General features: G+C 42.4%; 1 non-coding gene across 1 annotated transcript; it reads right to left on the bottom strand.

Annotated features, from left to right (window-relative positions):
• Positions 1–1,707: 1,707 nt before the first annotated feature.
• On the bottom strand, positions 1,708–1,799 carry TRNAI-UAU (transfer RNA isoleucine (anticodon UAU)). The gene is given in 2 exon segments: positions 1,708–1,743; positions 1,762–1,799. It is a non-coding gene; the product is annotated as a tRNA-Ile (tRNA).
• Positions 1,800–18,712: the final 16,913 nt, after the last annotated feature.

Below are 18,712 nucleotides of genomic sequence, written 5' to 3'. Positions count from 1 at the left end.
AAGGATGTGAGAAAGGTCACCTCTTCAAAAGTGACCTTTCTCACATCTCAATATAACAGGTTTAATATAAATGACTGAAGCACAATTGGATAACTGGCAGTTTCAAATTCATTTTAATAACACTGGTTTACAGTGTATCTGGGGTTTGAGTAAAAGTATATAGCAGTTATTTATGCATGGTTACTAACCCACAAGCTGTACTGAGACCGCGCCATAATAACAGATAAGACCATCCCCCACAACAGACAGGACATAACCCTTGTGGACAAGATGGAAAAAGGCTACCTACCTGATTGACATAGCGGTATCCAACACTGGAAACCTGCAGAAAACCCTTGGAGAAAAAATCAGGAAGTACACGAACCTAAGACAGGAGATCAAAAAGATGTGGCATATGGAACATGTAACGACCATCCCCATCATGTATGGTACCAAAGATTCTACATACCAACCTAGCAGCAATAGATCTCCCAGAGAACACCTACAAGGAACTCCAGAAAGTCGCAATCCTGAACACCTGTAGGATAGTCAGAAATTTCCTCGACCAACAGTAACACCAGACATTACAACCATCCTGTGTACTTGGTAGCAGAACCCGTCACGGAGTGGAATCCCCCAATAAGGGAGAAATAATATAAGAGCAACAACAATAATAATAATAATATTATTATTTATTGTAAACGAATTCTCTTGATAAATAAAATTGTATTGTATTGTATTGTTGTATTGTTGTTTGTATTGTATAGTGTATAATAATAATAATAATAATAATAATAATAATAATAATATTATTATTATTATTATTATTATCCTGTGACGAGTATTGCTATCATTATTATTTTAATGGGCGGATATGGGCATAATCCATATCCACATATGTATTTTTCTGTAGAAGTGTGTATTCACTAGCAGATTTGCATGTGGTGCAGGCCAAAAAACTCGGAATAAGTCACAGGAGAAACCCTACTCCCTCCGCCTGAGAGCGGCTAACTAGAACCTCGATTGAAGAGTACTTTAGAAATTCCTCAAGTCATCGATGGGACTTAAACCCGGATCTCTCCAAACGAGACGAGTTCGATTTATTTATTTATTTATTTTATTTATTCATTTGTTAAGTGGTGTACCCCAGGGTTCCCCCCATTAGCCGCTGTTTAATATCATGGGTAGTGAGCATCTACAGAACAATCAACGATGTCTGTAGTTCTATACACAATTTCTAACAGGTTAACACCCATAAAATAAAAGAAAGATCATCTTAAGCAAACAACTTAACTATCCAAATGGCCAGTAGAATGGCTAAATATATTTTAGAACTCGTCTAAAATACTTAGACGAGTTCGATAGAGAAAAATAATAAATTTTCAAGCAATTTATTCAATGGTTTTTCTGTTCTATTCCTGAAACATAACTCAACAAAACTAATTGGCGCCAGTTGTATTAATAATTTAAGTCACTTTTTTTTATTTACTTCATAACGACACTTAGATTAAGATTTGATAGATAATAAACTATAAACTGTACTTTCCGTCCAAATCGTTCACAGTGTTCTAAGATGTGCAATGAAACTGTCAACATTTTTTGGTAATTTTTTTTTCAATGTTTATCAATTAGTTTTCATTTCTTAATGTGATATTCAACTTTTTTAGAAGAGACAAAAATTTTTCTCTCGAATATGAATTATAACAAAAAAGAATTAAAAAATATATTTTCCCCAGGTGAGGCTCGAACTCACAACCTCGGCATCACTCAGAAGTACTGTCTTATAAGTACCGCGCGCTAACCAATTGCGCCACTGGGGATGACTGTAGCGCGTTCAGCGATCATGAAAATGCACGAAACAACTGCTGTGGTAGGATGTCACTGTCAAGTACAACATGTATTTTTACGTGTAAGTCAACTTTTGAACCACTAAAATGTGCGTCTGAAGAGGACTGACTTGTACGTAGAGCGTAATATCCTAAGCTTCAATTAAAGGCACGAGCTAAAGATTACAAAGGCATGAATTAATATCGATTATGAACAGAAATATACAAATATTGTATATCTGTACAAATACAAGTACTGTGTACACATTCTTAAATCCAAGAATTTGTTTGCCTTCATCAGACGAAAACTTATTGTATTCGTGGAAGTATTCTTTTCGAGTTTATGGGTGTTTTTTCGTACTTTTTGAGATCTCGGATAATAAACTCTCCAGATTTTCGATTTCGTGAGTTTATTTGAGGCATTGTTTACAAGTCAGAAACCAATTTGTAGTACAAGTACTAAAACAGAAAGAAATGGTTCGGTTTTATAATTAACGCCTCCTTTATATACAGTATAGCATCATTAAGAGCGCTTTACTTCGTCGCGTAGCTGTCGTGATAGTACAGTGGATAAAATCGCCGTCTTTTCCACACCAGGTGGGAAAGACCTGAGTTAGAGTCTTTCCAAGGCGTGAGAGACTTTTATGGGCCTTTTCACAACGTGGCCGAGTTAGTCAGTTGACTTGGACATGTGCATATGCAAAGAGCGGCTCCTAGAACGTCAGTTCAACTCCGCCTCGTATCTCTGTGAAGGACAGTATCACTACAAATGGGCCAGATATGTGAATGACGTAGGTTTGTGTGTTCTGTTGTTCTATTCTGGCCTCTTGGCTACCCAGAAGAATCAATCACTTGGAGAAATGATTCTGGGTACTCGTCCACACCACGGGAAGGTAGACCAGTTCTAATAGTGCTTGTACTGTCCCAATTCGAGACGCTGACCCACCTGATGTATCCAAAAAGGTGGGCCACTCCAGAGAGTAGGAAAACGATTTTTTTTTTGTTCAGTTATACATTATATACAAAATTAAGACAATTGAGGTCCCATTTCAAGACCATGAGAACTCAGTCTCAGGCGAGAGTAGCATGGGTTTTTCTCCAGCAAACAGAAAATCGACCTCGGAACACACGCAATTTACAAACAATATATGCGTAGCAACATGGCCTTAGTCGCTGATGCTCCTAAAAACCCTACTACTACCTCTTCGCTTATAAAGGGAGTACATACTGTATACACTTACATTTTCATTACAGCTTATTGCGCAGTGTAAGAAAATATCACAATTTAAAATTTTAAAATAAAGAGGTCGACTAATATTCTGGAATATATGGTAATTCACATTGGAAAAAGGTGAGCAGCCGCACAGAAATCATTTCTTTGAATACGGTATAAGCAAAATTTTGTAGTAAAATCTGGCAATTTCTAAAATCCAGAGAATGTTAGACCTGTGTTAGGGCAAAGGACTAGAACTGCAACCTCAAAGAAAATTTATGGGAAATTTAAATTTGTAAGGACGATGCTAGACTATTTCATACACAGCAGTCGCTAATTCATATATGAAATTGAGCCTGCTAACAAAAATTAAAATAGGTGAAAAGCAAATCTTCATTTTCCAAATGTTCTAATTTTCCAATTTCCAATTGTTAGGAACAATTGGCAAAATTATACTATTGGATTTAACGAAACAGGCCTACGCGCTCTGGATTCATTGAGGAATTTATTGTAGCTTAAACACAGAGCGTACAGATAAAGCAGAAATATATGAGCTTTCGGCTATATGGTAGCCTTCGTCAGAATTAAAATACATGAATGGCAGTTGGAATGAAGATGTGCACTGCCAGGTGCGTGAGACGCGAGGTTTAATTGTTTGTTGACGTCTGTGGCTGTGACGCATGATGACGTGGCCAGCGTTTGTCCAATGACAGAACTACTGACTCTGTGATCGGGTTGACTTGGTAACCACTGTTCCTGTTTAAGGATTTATCCGAAGATTTTATATTTAATGATTCCAACCAGGTACGCTTTAGGTAATGGTGGGATCTGTCTACCACCACGACATCGCGGTGTGGGTCGATGTCGTGGTGGGTTGTCCAGACATGTTCGGCGATAGCTGAGTGTTCTATATCCGCTAAACGGATCGCTCTTTTGTGCTCCGAGAGACGTTTCTCGAGTCGACGTCCAGTCTCTCCGAAGTAGCAGCTAGTGCAGTCACGGCAAGAGATGCGGTAGACTAAACCGCTCTGCAGAAGGGTGGGGACAGGTGTTTTCACGTTGGAAATGAAAGAACGCAGTTTCCTGCCTGGGAGCTGGATGCACTTTATTCCGTGCGTTCTCAGGATTCTGCCGATCTGTTGTGACAGGTTGGGGTAGTATGGGATGAATGCCCTTGTGGATGGCTCGTCACTGTTGGTGTTGTAGCTGGTCGTCACGATGTCACGTGTCTGTAGATCACACCTGTCGAGAACGTCAATGGGGTAGCCACACCTCGTAAGGTCTACTTTGACCCTAGTGACCTCTTTGCGTCTTTCATCAGCGGAGCTGGAGTGTGTCCAGGCGCGAGTAAGCAAGGTTCGGGCCGTGGAGAGGAGGTGGCCTCGTGCGTGTGCTGACCAGAAGTTGGTAAACTGGCCAGCACACATGGGCTTACGATAAACTGTAGTCCTCAGGTATGTTCCTTCACGTCGGACAAGTGTGTCTAAGTATGGTAAAGAGTTGTTCGACTCCAGCTCAATCGTGAATTTTATGAAGGGCGATAGTGAGTTGAGGTATGATAGAAGTCGCTGACCTGAGTCTCTAGGGATGACCACGAACACATCGTCAACATAGCGACACCAAAAGGCGATGTGATCAGGTGCGTGTGCAAACGCACGTCCCTCTAACTCCTCCATCACGATGTTTGCTGTGACTGAGCTGACCGGGGAACCCATGGCCGTGCCATGTATCTGCTGGTAGACTGAGTCATTAAATATGATCGCACCCCCTGTTAAGCACAGTCTGAGGGCGGTGGAAATGTCATCGGGTGTGAGACCAGTTCTTTCGTTGAGGGTTCTATCATTGTCCAAAAGTTGTTTTGCACAAGAAATGGCAAGTTCCACAGGGATGGAGGTAAAGAGCGATATGACGTCGAACGATGCCATAACTTGATTCTGCGAGATGGATACAGTGCGAATCCTCTTTATGAATTCAACACTGTTGGAAACGGTGTGGGTGGTCTTGCCAACCAGAGGAGAAAGAAGTCTCGAGACAAATTTAGACAGCTCGTAAGTCGGTGATCCACAGCAGGATACAATTGGTCTCAGTGGTGTGTCTTCTTTGTGCACTTTCGGTAGGCCGTAAAACCGTGGGATCTGACATCCGGAAGCACGGAGGTGATTACGGGTTGACTGTGTGATCTTCCCTTGTTTCAGCCAACTGTTGACGAGGATATTCACCTCTGATTCCCATCGTTCTAAAACTCTGTTGGGGTTGATGGTCAGGGGTTTGTATACAGTAGTATCCCGTAAAAGTAGTAGCGCTTTCGCCATGTAATCAGTGTGATCCATTACAACCGTACGGCGGCCTTTGTCTGCCGGTAGAATGACGATGGACGAATCCTGTTTCAATGCCTTGAGGGCAGAGAACTGTGTACGGTTGAGGTTAGAAGAGACGGGGCGAGCACGGTGTAGAACTGCTGCAGTCTTCAAGCGGATTGTGTTGGCTACATCTTCTGGGAGGCGTGATAAGCTGGCTTCCACACCTAAGGCGATGTCGGTGATCGGCGGGTGCTTAGGAAGAACGGCAAACGTCATGCCAAGAGTCAATAAGTTTACTTGGTCCGCAGATAACTGTTTGCTGCTTAGGTTCAATACGAAGTCCGTGGAATTAGTGAGAGGGGTATTACATTGGCTGCGCAATTGACGGGATTCATTAATCAAATTACAAAGCTTACGTTTCTGTCGGGTACAATAAAGATCTGATTCTCTGATGGCCTGGTGACATAAAGTGTTGACCACATCGGTGTAAACGGGATCGGGAATCAGAGTCTTAAGGTCGGCTAGTAGGGTTGCCTTGCTCGCTGAAGCACGTTGTATGTCATGATGGAGGCAGCCGATCCATATACGTAGGGTTTTGAGGCCGAAGTTCCGACAGGCACGTCTCATGCACTCATTAGAAAACGGTTGTTTGTAGCGAAACCCTTTCGGTATAATCTCGTTAGCTTTGCACCTATGCGCAAACCTCAGGTGTTGTCTACTACGGGCTATGAAGATAAAATCTTTCTGTAGTCTCACGACCATGTCGTATGCTGGTTGGCCAAGAATAGTACGAACATAACGAAACAGGCCTACGCGCTCTGGATTCATTGAGGAATTTATTGTAGCTTAAACACAGAGCGTACAGATAAAGCAGAAATATATGAGCTTTCGGCTATATGGTAGCCTTCGTCAGAATTAAAATACATGAATGGCAGTTGGAATGAAGATGTGCACTGCCAGGTGCGTGAGACGCGAGGTTTAATTGTTTGTTGACGTCTGTGGCTGTGACGCATGATGACGTGGCCAGCGTTTGTCCAATGACAGAACTACTGACTCTGTGATCGGGTTGACTTGGTAACCACTGTTCCTGTTTAAGGATTTATCCGAAGATTTTATATTTAATGATTCCAACCAGGTACGCTTTAGGTAATGGTGGGATCTGTCTACCACCACGACATCGCGGTGTGGGTCGATGTCGTGGTGGGTTGTCCAGACATGTTCGGCGATAGCTGAGTGTTCTATATCCGCTAAACGGATCGCTCTTTTGTGCTCCGAGAGACGTTTCTCGAGTCGACGTCCAGTCTCTCCGAAGTAGCAGCTAGTGCAGTCACGGCAAGAGATGCGGTAGACTAAACCGCTCTGCAGAAGGGTGGGGACAGGTGTTTTCACGTTGGAAATGAAAGAACGCAGTTTCCTGCCTGGGAGCTGGATGCACTTTATTCCGTGCGTTCTCAGGATTCTGCCGATCTGTTGTGACAGGTTGGGGTAGTATGGGATGAATGCCCTTGTGGATGGCTCGTCACTGTTGGTGTTGTAGCTGGTCGTCACGATGTCACGTGTCTGTAGATCACACCTGTCGAGAACGTCAATGGGGTAGCCACACCTCGTAAGGTCTACTTTGACCCTAGTGACCTCTTTGCGTCTTTCATCAGCGGAGCTGGAGTGTGTCCAGGCGCGAGTAAGCAAGGTTCGGGCCGTGGAGAGGAGGTGGCCTCGTGCGTGTGCTGACCAGAAGTTGGTAAACTGGCCAGCACACATGGGCTTACGATAAACTGTAGTCCTCAGGTATGTTCCTTCACGTCGGACAAGTGTGTCTAAGTATGGTAAAGAGTTGTTCGACTCCAGCTCAATCGTGAATTTTATGAAGGGCGATAGTGAGTTGAGGTATGATAGAAGTCGCTGACCTGAGTCTCTAGGGATGACCACGAACACATCGTCAACATAGCGACACCAAAAGGCGATGTGATCAGGTGCGTGTGCAAACGCACGTCCCTCTAACTCCTCCATCACGATGTTTGCTGTGACTGAGCTGACCGGGGAACCCATGGCCGTGCCATGTATCTGCTGGTAGACTGAGTCATTAAATATGATCGCACCCCCTGTTAAGCACAGTCTGAGGGCGGTGGAAATGTCATCGGGTGTGAGACCAGTTCTTTCGTTGAGGGTTCTATCATTGTCCAAAAGTTGTTTTGCACAAGAAATGGCAAGTTCCACAGGGATGGAGGTAAAGAGCGATATGACGTCGAACGATGCCATAACTTGATTCTGCGAGATGGATACAGTGCGAATCCTCTTTATGAATTCAACACTGTTGGAAACGGTGTGGGTGGTCTTGCCAACCAGAGGAGAAAGAAGTCTCGAGACAAATTTAGACAGCTCGTAAGTCGGTGATCCACAGCAGGATACAATTGGTCTCAGTGGTGTGTCTTCTTTGTGCACTTTCGGTAGGCCGTAAAACCGTGGGATCTGACATCCGGAAGCACGGAGGTGATTACGGGTTGACTGTGTGATCTTCCCTTGTTTCAGCCAACTGTTGACGAGGATATTCACCTCTGATTCCCATCGTTCTAAAACTCTGTTGGGGTTGATGGTCAGGGGTTTGTATACAGTAGTATCCCGTAAAAGTAGTAGCGCTTTCGCCATGTAATCAGTGTGATCCATTACAACCGTACGGCGGCCTTTGTCTGCCGGTAGAATGACGATGGACGAATCCTGTTTCAATGCCTTGAGGGCAGAGAACTGTGTACGGTTGAGGTTAGAAGAGACGGGGCGAGCACGGTGTAGAACTGCTGCAGTCTTCAAGCGGATTGTGTTGGCTACATCTTCTGGGAGGCGTGATAAGCTGGCTTCCACACCTAAGGCGATGTCGGTGATCGGCGGGTGCTTAGGAAGAACGGCAAACGTCATGCCAAGAGTCAATAAGTTTACTTGGTCCGCAGATAACTGTTTGCTGCTTAGGTTCAATACGAAGTCCGTGGAATTAGTGAGAGGGGTATTACATTGGCTGCGCAATTGACGGGATTCATTAATCAAATTACAAAACTTACGTTTCTGTCGGGTACAATAAAGATCTGATTCTCTGATGGCCTGGTGACATAAAGTGTTGACCACATCGGTGTAAACGGGATCGGGAATCAGAGTCTTAAGGTCGGCTAGTAGGGTTGCCTTGCTCGCTGAAGCACGTTGTATGTCATGATGGAGGCAGCCGATCCATATACGTAGGGTTTTGAGGCCGAAGTTCCGACAGGCACGTCTCATGCACTCATTAGAAAACGGTTGTTTGTAGCGAAACCCTTTCGGTATAATCTCGTTAGCTTTGCACCTATGCGCAAACCTCAGGTGTTGTCTACTACGGGCTATGAAGATAAAATCTTTCTGTAGTCTCACGACCATGTCGTATGCTGGTTGGCCAAGAATAGTACGAACATAACGAAACAGGCCTACGCGCTCTGGATTCATTGAGGAATTTATTGTAGCTTAAACACAGAGCGTACAGATAAAGCAGAAATATATGAGCTTTCGGCTATATGGTAGCCTTATAGCGTCACAGCCACAGACGTCAACAAACAATTAAACCTCGCGTCTCACGCACCTGGCAGTGCACATCTTCATTCCAACTGCCATTCATGTATTTTAATTCTGACGAAGGCTACCATATAGCCGAAAGCTCATATATTTCTGCTTTATCTGTACGCTCTGTGTTTAAGCTACAATAAATTCCTCAATGAATCCAGAGCGCGTAGGCCTGTTTCGTTATGTTCGTACTATTCTTGGCCAACCAGCATACGACATGGTCGTGAGACTACAGAAAGATTTTATCTTCATAGCCCGTAGTAGACAACACCTGAGGTTTGCGCATAGGTGCAAAGCTAACGAGATTATACCGAAAGGGTTTCGCTACAAACAACCGTTTTCTAATGAGTGCATGAGACGTGCCTGTCGGAACTTCGGCCTCAAAACCCTACGTATATGGATCGGCTGCCTCCATCATGACATACAACGTGCTTCAGCGAGCAAGGCAACCCTACTAGCCGACCTTAAGACTCTGATTCCCGATCCCGTTTACACCGATGTGGTCAACACTTTATGTCACCAGGCCATCAGAGAATCAGATCTTTATTGTACCCGACAGAAACGTAAGTTTTGTAATTTGATTAATGAATCCCGTCAATTGCGCAGCCAATGTAATACCCCTCTCACTAATTCCACGGACTTCGTATTGAACCTAAGCAGCAAACAGTTATCTGCGGACCAAGTAAACTTATTGACTCTTGGCATGACGTTTGCCGTTCTTCCTAAGCACCCGCCGATCACCGACATCGCCTTAGGTGTGGAAGCCAGCTTATCACGCCTCCCAGAAGATGTAGCCAACACAATCCGCTTGAAGACTGCAGCAGTTCTACACCGTGCTCGCCCCGTCTCTTCTAACCTCAACCGTACACAGTTCTCTGCCCTCAAGGCATTGAAACAGGATTCGTCCATCGTCATTCTACCGGCAGACAAAGGCCGCCGTACGGTTGTAATGGATCACACTGATTACATGGCGAAAGCGCTACTACTTTTACGGGATACTACTGTATACAAACCCCTGACCATCAACCCCAACAGAGTTTTAGAACGATGGGAATCAGAGGTGAATATCCTCGTCAACAGTTGGCTGAAACAAGGGAAGATCACACAGTCAACCCGTAATCACCTCCGTGCTTCCGGATGTCAGATCCCACGGTTTTACGGCCTACCGAAAGTGCACAAAGAAGACACACCACTGAGACCAATTGTATCCTGCTGTGGATCACCGACTTACGAGCTGTCTAAATTTGTCTCGAGACTTCTTTCTCCTCTGGTTGGCAAGACCACCCACACCGTTTCCAACAGTGTTGAATTCATAAAGAGGATTCGCACTGTATCCATCTCGCAGAATCAAGTTATGGCATCGTTCGACGTCATATCGCTCTTTACCTCCATCCCTGTGGAACTTGCCATTTCTTGTGCAAAACAACTTTTGGACAATGATAGAACCCTCAACGAAAGAACTGGTCTCACACCCGATGACATTTCCACCGCCCTCAGACTGTGCTTAACAGGGGGTGCGATCATATTTAATGACTCAGTCTACCAGCAGATACATGGCACGGCCATGGGTTCCCCGGTCAGCTCAGTCACAGCAAACATCGTGATGGAGGAGTTAGAGGGACGTGCGTTTGCACACGCACCTGATCACATCGCCTTTTGGTGTCGCTATGTTGACGATGTGTTCGTGGTCATCCCTAGAGACTCAGGTCAGCGACTTCTATCATACCTCAACTCACTATCGCCCTTCATAAAATTCACGATTGAGCTGGAGTCGAACAACTCTTTACCATACTTAGACACACTTGTCCGACGTGAAGGAACATACCTGAGGACTACAGTTTATCGTAAGCCCATGTGTGCTGGCCAGTTTACCAACTTCTGGTCAGCACACGCACGAGGCCACCTCCTCTCCACGGCCCGAACCTTGCTTACTCGCGCCTGGACACACTCCAGCTCCGCTGATGAAAGACGCAAAGAGGTCACTAGGGTCAAAGTAGACCTTACGAGGTGTGGCTACCCCATTGACGTTCTCGACAGGTGTGATCTACAGACACGTGACATCGTGACGACCAGCTACAACACCAACAGTGACGAGCCATCCACAAGGGCATTCATCCCATACTACCCCAACCTGTCACAACAGATCGGCAGAATCCTGAGAACGCACGGAATAAAGTGCATCCAGCTCCCAGGCAGGAAACTGCGTTCTTTCATTTCCAACGTGAAAACACCTGTCCCCACCCTTCTGCAGAGCGGTTTAGTCTACCGCATCTCTTGCCGTGACTGCACTAGCTGCTACTTCGGAGAGACTGGACGTCGACTCGAGAAACGTCTCTCGGAGCACAAAAGAGCGATCCGTTTAGCGGATATAGAACACTCAGCTATCGCCGAACATGTCTGGACAACCCACCACGACATCGACCCACACCGCGATGTCGTGGTGGTAGACAGATCCCACCATTACCTAAAGCGTACCTGGTTGGAATCATTAAATATAAAATCTTCGGATAAATCCTTAAACAGGAACAGTGGTTACCAAGTCAACCCGATCACAGAGTCAGTAGTTCTGTCATTGGACAAACGCTGGCCACGTCATCATGCGTCACAGCCACAGACGTCAACAAACAATTAAACCTCGCGTCTCACGCACCTGGCAGTGCACATCTTCATTCCAACTGCCATTCATGTATTTTAATTCTGACGAAGGCTACCATATAGCCGAAAGCTCATATATTTCTGCTTTATCTGTACGCTCTGTGTTTAAGCTACAATAAATTCCTCACTATTGGATTTAAGCTAAAAGTAGTACGGTATGAGAGTGAATGTGATACTAGTGATGACAAGTCAATAATGAATCTGAAGTTGAATAATACTAAAATAATAAGAGTAATAATCCTATACCTTTCTTTATTGGCTTTTGGATGTTATTTTTATTTAATTTTAAATTTCCATTATATTAACAATAATTTTTTTCTTAAAGTAATATTTTTTGTTAGGAACATTGTTAGGTCTATTGTGAATAAACAAACTATTATATGTGTAAAATGCTATTAATAAATAAAGATTGTAGTTAATAAACACCTTTTTTATTATTAATATTCCTTGTATTATAAACAAATAATACGTTATAAATAAAAGTGCAGTTGATAAAGTACATATTTATTATAAATATTACATTTATCATAATTAAACAGTATGAGTGGTGGGGACACAGAGGTGAATGAAACTCAGAAGTGGGCCACGAGCAAAAAAAGATTGAGAACCACTGGTTTAAATGATTAATCGTAAACTCTTTTGATCTAGTGTTCGTGATGCAGTATAAATAGAACTTTTTAAACATGTATAACGCCATTATATTACAGAACAGTACTTTTCAAACTTTTATTGTCCTTGTAATCCTTTTGTAAATCTTCCGCGGAACCCTAATATATATTTTTAAATAATATAGATTAACAATAAATTAAAAGCAGGAATATACTTGTACAAATTAAATAAAAAAAAATCAAGATAAAAATTAACGGAACATTTGCAGAACTTCTGGGATCTCTGTGCTGAATCTTGGAGTTCCACAGAAAAAGATCACTGTGATAGCTGTCTGTATTCTGACTCTTGGATATTTTTTAATTCGTATTGTTAATTCATATTCGTTCACATTCATTTCTTGATTCGTATTAATATATCTCGAAAACCCTCATCCCAGACCTTTTTGTACGTTATCTGCCCCTCTTTCATTAAAAAAAAGCAAAAACAAACAACAAGTATCGTAAAATCGCTCAATGTTTCAAACGCCTCATAATCTGAAAGTTACTTTGGTTCAGGTTATGAACCAAAGTAATTTTCAGATAAAACTTTCAAAGTAACTTTGGTTCAGGTTATGAACCAAAATAACTTTCATCGGAAGTTGTTTTGCATCAGGTACATGCAGTCGATTGAGAGTAAGTCCATGTCTAAACACAAATTATGGACATCTGCTTACATCGACTTCAGCAGTCACAAGATAGAAATAGGTATCAGCAACGCTTAGAGACAGAAGAACATCTGTTCTTATAGTTGGAACAGTAGATTCTCCCAAATTCGGTAACCTCTGGACCTGATCCTTGCTGGATCTTGGAATTTTCTGGATTTCGGGTGGTCATATCATAGTCATAAAAAAAACCGCAAAAAATATTGCATTTCTGTATGGCAATTTATTGTATAGTTCAGTATAAATGTAGCCTTTTTTCGAGGTAAAAGCAATATAAAAAGGTAGATGCCAAAGTACAGTGAATGTTGCCTACTACGGTAAAAATAAAAATATTTTCCTTTCTGAATGATACCGTATGGTGTATTTTGGAAGGGAAAAGCAAGAAGTTTCATACACTCGCTCCAAACTCCCGACAACACACACACACACACACACACACACACACACACACACACACACACACACACACACACACACACACACACACACGCGCGCACGCCCTTCTACAGGAAGAGGAATGTTCAAGAAGCACCAAAGAGGCTAAATATGACTCATTCTTTTTACGTAACAGGATGGAAACAGCAACGAATGAAGGATTAAGGTGCAACTTCCTATGACCGACATTTATTTCCCATTATAGGAAGGTCACTTTTACTACCTGATGAGATAAGTACTAATTAGCGTAAGTCGAGATTTCAATTCAGAAATTTTTGTTCGAAAGGCATATTGGGAGCACCACCTAAGGAGAGGGGTAATTTCCCTTGTTTAAGGTTTCTGGATTTCTTTGAATTTCTTCTTCAGTTGTTTATTTACTTATCTATTTTTTGAAATACATAATCGAGGGTGTAATTCCATTCCTCTCTCCGAATATATATATATATATATATATACACAGGATGTCTCAAAAATATTGGTACAAACGTTTAGGGGAGGTTGGTAACATCTAAAGGAATGTGAATCGCATAGGAACCCATAACAGGAAACGTCACCGTAAGTCGGTACACGACGCTGTTCATCAGTTCGCGAGAGGACATCTCGCGAACTGATGAACATCAAGCAGTAGTCGCCGCACGAAGAGCATGCATCGATATACCAATTGTGAGCTGGCAGACATGCACTTAGTGTATGGATTAGCAGAGGGCAATGGACGAGCCGCTCAACGAATTTATGGAGAACGCTTCCCAGACAGACATGTACCGGACCACCGTTTGTTTGCGCGTGTGCATCCAAATTTGTGCGATTATGGGTCATTTAGAGGTAACAGGAGTAGTGCGAGCAGACCACGTTCGACGCGAACGCCCGCCATGGAAGAAAGTGTGTTGAATGCCGTCCAGAATAATCCTACTACCAGCACACGTACCGTTGCTTCTGCCCTTGGAATGGCTCGTTGCAGTGTACAGCGTGTCTGGCACGACGATTCCTTACACCTCTTTCATCTCTAAAGGGTTCAGTTACTACTCCCCCAAGATCATCCTGCACGTGTGGCTTTTGCGCAGTGGTTTCTCCAAGAAAGTGTTCAAGACTTGAATTTTCCAGCTTATTTTTTGTTCACGGATGAGGCTTATTTCACTCGCGATGGCTTATTCAATCAGCACAATGCTCATATGTGGGCTCACGACAACCCACACGGTGTGCGGCCCCATGTGGCACAACGTCGCTTCGCAATAAATGTGTGGGCAGGTATGGTCGGTGACTGCTTAGTCGGCCCATACCTGTTACCATCCAGTAATGGAGGGTGTGTTCGTGACCATTTGAACAGGCGTTTTGGGCGTCGATGGATTGGCCGTGGTGGACCCGTTGCCTGGCCCTCACGCTCACCTGATTTATCGAGCCTTGATTTCTTTCTGTGGGGAGGGGGGCCTCAAATTTATTGTGCATAAATTGCCTGTGGAAACGGAAATGGATCTCGTAGCGAGACTCGTCTGCGCTGCTGCTACTGTCAAAGAAACTCCAGGTGTGTTCGACCGTGTCCGCCAATCCATTTTCCATCGGTGTCATGCATGCATCGCGTCTCATGGTGGAACCTTCGAGCATCTGTTGTAACATCATGAAATGCATCCATCTCGTACTCCATTATTAATATTATGTGAAATAAATGTTTGCCACTAATTACTGTCTTGTGTCATTTCTGCTTCTTGAGCCTCTGCTACTACTTTCCCGTGACGATTCCGGTTATGGGTTCCTATGCGATTCACATTCCTTTATATGTTACCTACCTCCTCCAAACGTTTGTACCAATATTTTTGAGACACCCTGTATATATATTCAAAACTCTTTAAGCGTCTGCAATTGTAAATGATTAATTTTTAATCACTCCAATTCACCAAATTTATTCAAATTAACCTACAATTCTCTACTTTCTTTCTTTCTTTTTTTTTTTTTTTATTTCTTTAAGAAGATTTCACGCAATTGATTTTATAGATTAGCCATTTTTAAATTTCCGTTTTGCTTGATGTCCCCCTGATACATGGTACTCATAATTTTATCATGAATTAAGGAGGACGGACCAGACTCTAGGGCCTTGAAGTCACGGCATTTATCTACTAAATAGTACTAAATATTACATATGCTGACCATTTGAAATTTTTTTATAACTCTAAAGAACAAGAAACTGCACTTCATCTATCCGAGGAAGCAAACAAGACAATCAGGAAGCTAGAAGAATATCTGCACTACTTGGCCTGAAACTTAAAGAAAAGAAAACTGCCCAAATGACCTTCACCAACAAAAAGAAGAAAAACGAAATTACGATATTTGTGAACAATACCATCTGGAGCATAAGACAAAAACTCACTGGTCTTCGAAGTCCTCATCTTATGATTCAATACATCCTTAAATGCGTTACATCTATTCCGTTGTACGCATCGACTATCTGATCAAGTGCAAAGTGTGTCAGTTGTCTGACGGCACCAGGAGTTCCCCCATCTCCGCGTTGTGTACTATGTTTGTGTAGCACAAAACTCAGTGAAGGTCAGAGATTTAAAAAATGTGTGGGGAATGGACGGATGGGTAGTGTTGTGTACCGTTGTTCTTCTGACCATTTAGTCGTTGGGACCCACCGTTACAGCACTTGGCCCCGGGGAGGCAGGTCAGGTACCCAGTAGATTTTTGTACTCTGGCAGGCCCTGCCACCTAGTTTCCAAAGATTTCAGGGGCAATGGCCTATGTGAAAAAATAATAAATAAAATAAACAAATAAAAATATATACAAGGGAGTTAACGCTAGAATATAAAAGGCCAAGAGTAATGTAAGCGTGGTTTAAATTGGACGTTATTAATTGATAAGTTGCGTGGGGTGTACACTGCAAGATAGATAGAGTAGGGGGGAGTTGAAGGATGGAGGGAAAAGACAGAGGTATTCTTTTCATTATCTTGTAATACCAAACAATACGAGGTTGGGAATAGCCATGAGATAAAGGCTCCATTGGAGAAGAAACAATCACCAAGTTGTAATATGATGTGCCTAAAGGACCTCTCACTTCAACCGTGTACTTAGAAGGGTTGTTTGTGAGAAAAAGATCAAGTGTGTTGGCTGTATGGTTAGGATTGTCTGGTATTCTTGTAGGTAAATGAACAATCAGTGCAAGGTCATTAGTAATTGCAAAAGCCTCAGCATCTCGACCAGCTGGGTCGGTGTGACCAGAAAACGGAAGCCAGCTGGAGTTGTGAACATTAAAATCACCAAGGAAAATTACCTCACTGTTAGGAAAGTTGGACTGGAGAAAGTCAAGTTGCAAAGAGAGGAAGGCAAAGAGCTCCAAGTGATTAGTGGAGTTGGGAGAACAGTAGAGAAGACAACAGATGAATTTGACACGATGGGGTAGAGAGATTTTAAGCCAGAGAAGATCGAAAAGAGGAGATTAATATTAGTATTAGTAATTGCCGCATGGTGGAAGAAAGCCAATGGCTTATGCTGCACCAGCCAAAAAAAAAAAAAAAAAAAGACAAAAAAAAAAAAAAAACTAATAATTAATAAAAGAAAAGGAAATTAAACCTATCATCCTATGCGTTTCTCTCACCCCATTTTTTTTTTTTTCATTTATTTACACACTCAAATATTATGTACAATCTCAAGAAACATATACAATAATTTATATACAATTTTATGTACATTTTCATTCTCATATATAATTACCATAACATATATATATATATTTTGTTCACATTACACTTGAGGAAACAGTACAAAACACGTGTGTGTGTCCTGGTATCAAGGGTGGCCCCTAGGCATAGCCCATCTCCACCTAGTGGATCCGTATTGAATGTAGGACCCCTGCAAAGGAGCAGCCAATACCTGTGCAGCTGCTGTCTGGTGCCTGTCCCCAGGCGCGAGTAGCCGGGCCTGGGTTTTTTTTTTTCCCCTCTTACATGCAAAAGTGCTCGAGATCCCGCACCCACTGGAGGTAGTGCAATATCAGTGGGTGCCCGCTATCCCGCTCACAGGCTGCCCAGGCCTGGGAGCCCGCAAAAAAAAAAAAAAAAAAACAAGGCTGGAGCTCCAAAAACTCATTGAAGTCACACAGCCAAGACAAACATTTTTAAAGAGACCTGCACTTATCAGTAGCATTATATATCAGTTATCCTATTAAGTTTAGCATTAACAAGGAAATAAACTGTTAACATTGATTACACTATTTACAAAAACAAGGCTGGAGCTCCAAAAACTCATTGAAGTCACACAGCCAAGACAAACATTTTTAAAGAGACCTGCACTTATCAGTAGCATTATATATCAGTTATCCTATTAAGTTTAGCATTAACAAGGAAATAAACTGTTAACATTGATTACACTATTTACATTACAATGAGATTTACCAGTCTCTCTGTTTGACAGTTCTAGCACCAGAATTTGAAAATTATTTACAGTCGTTTTTACAGCAACATTAGTTGTTACTTACCAATAGTTACATGTATTTCTGGTTTGTACAATGGTAAAGACTGTCCAGTAGTCTAACTGTTGAGCAAATATAGTCTCATTTAATTTCTTCCCCGGTAGAATCTGAGCTTGAATATTGGGCGATAGAAGTTCCTCGATGCGATTTCAATGTAGAAAGTTCACATGGTATTTCCTGAGCTTTAGGCAGGAGAGGAAGTTCCCAGCATGCATTAAATGATTAAAGCACTCACAGTAACACTAGCGTTCTTGCAGAAGGTTTTTCTATACGTGTAGCTATAAATTATCAGTCACAGAGCAGAAATTGGAGTTTTTTGTGTTCAATTGGCTTGATGACATTTCAGATTATTGCAGGATTCTTCTTATGGGGAGAAGATCTTATTTTATTTATTTATTATTTTTTTTAAAAGTAAGATTTCATAAGAGAGAAGTGTGTTCGGGTGCACAGAAGTATGGGTATTCTTAACTGTACGGATAAGCAATTATTTACAATTCTTCAAGGTTAGCTTCCTAATAATTTAGGCCCGTTTATATACAAAGCTTCTCAGTGAGCCGTCCAGCATCACTTAGAGGAGAAAGGGGTCGACCTGTCATTTCCTGTTGCGTTGCTGGCTATCTTCCGATATGTTCTTCCCAAAAGTGAGTTAATCTGGATCAGTATGACCCCGCAGTAGAGTTTCTAGCCGCAAGTCTTTTCTTGAAAACTGCCGCAGAGAACTGTTGAAATGTAGTGAAGACATCAGAATTTTCGATGAGCAAATGTACATTATTTTCTGAGAGATTATTTATTTTACTCAGCAGTACCTGTCTTTCATTCGAATAATCATTACATTCAAAGAGAACGTGCTGCCATGTCTCAGATGCTCCGCAGTGACAGAAAGGATCAGGCTCAAGGCTCCTATCGAAAAGTTTAGCCCTGAGTGATCCGTGGCCAGTCATTAAATATGATGTAGTCATGCTAGGC

The sequence above is a fragment of the Mastigoproctus giganteus genome, chromosome 13, assembly GCF_048544385.1.
Source record: "Mastigoproctus giganteus isolate SK-2022 chromosome 13, ASM4854438v1, whole genome shotgun sequence".
NCBI lineage: Eukaryota > Metazoa > Arthropoda > Arachnida > Uropygi > Thelyphonidae > Mastigoproctus > Mastigoproctus giganteus.
Note: the sequence above shows the minus strand (reverse complement) of the source record. Positions and strands in the feature narration are given on the sequence as shown.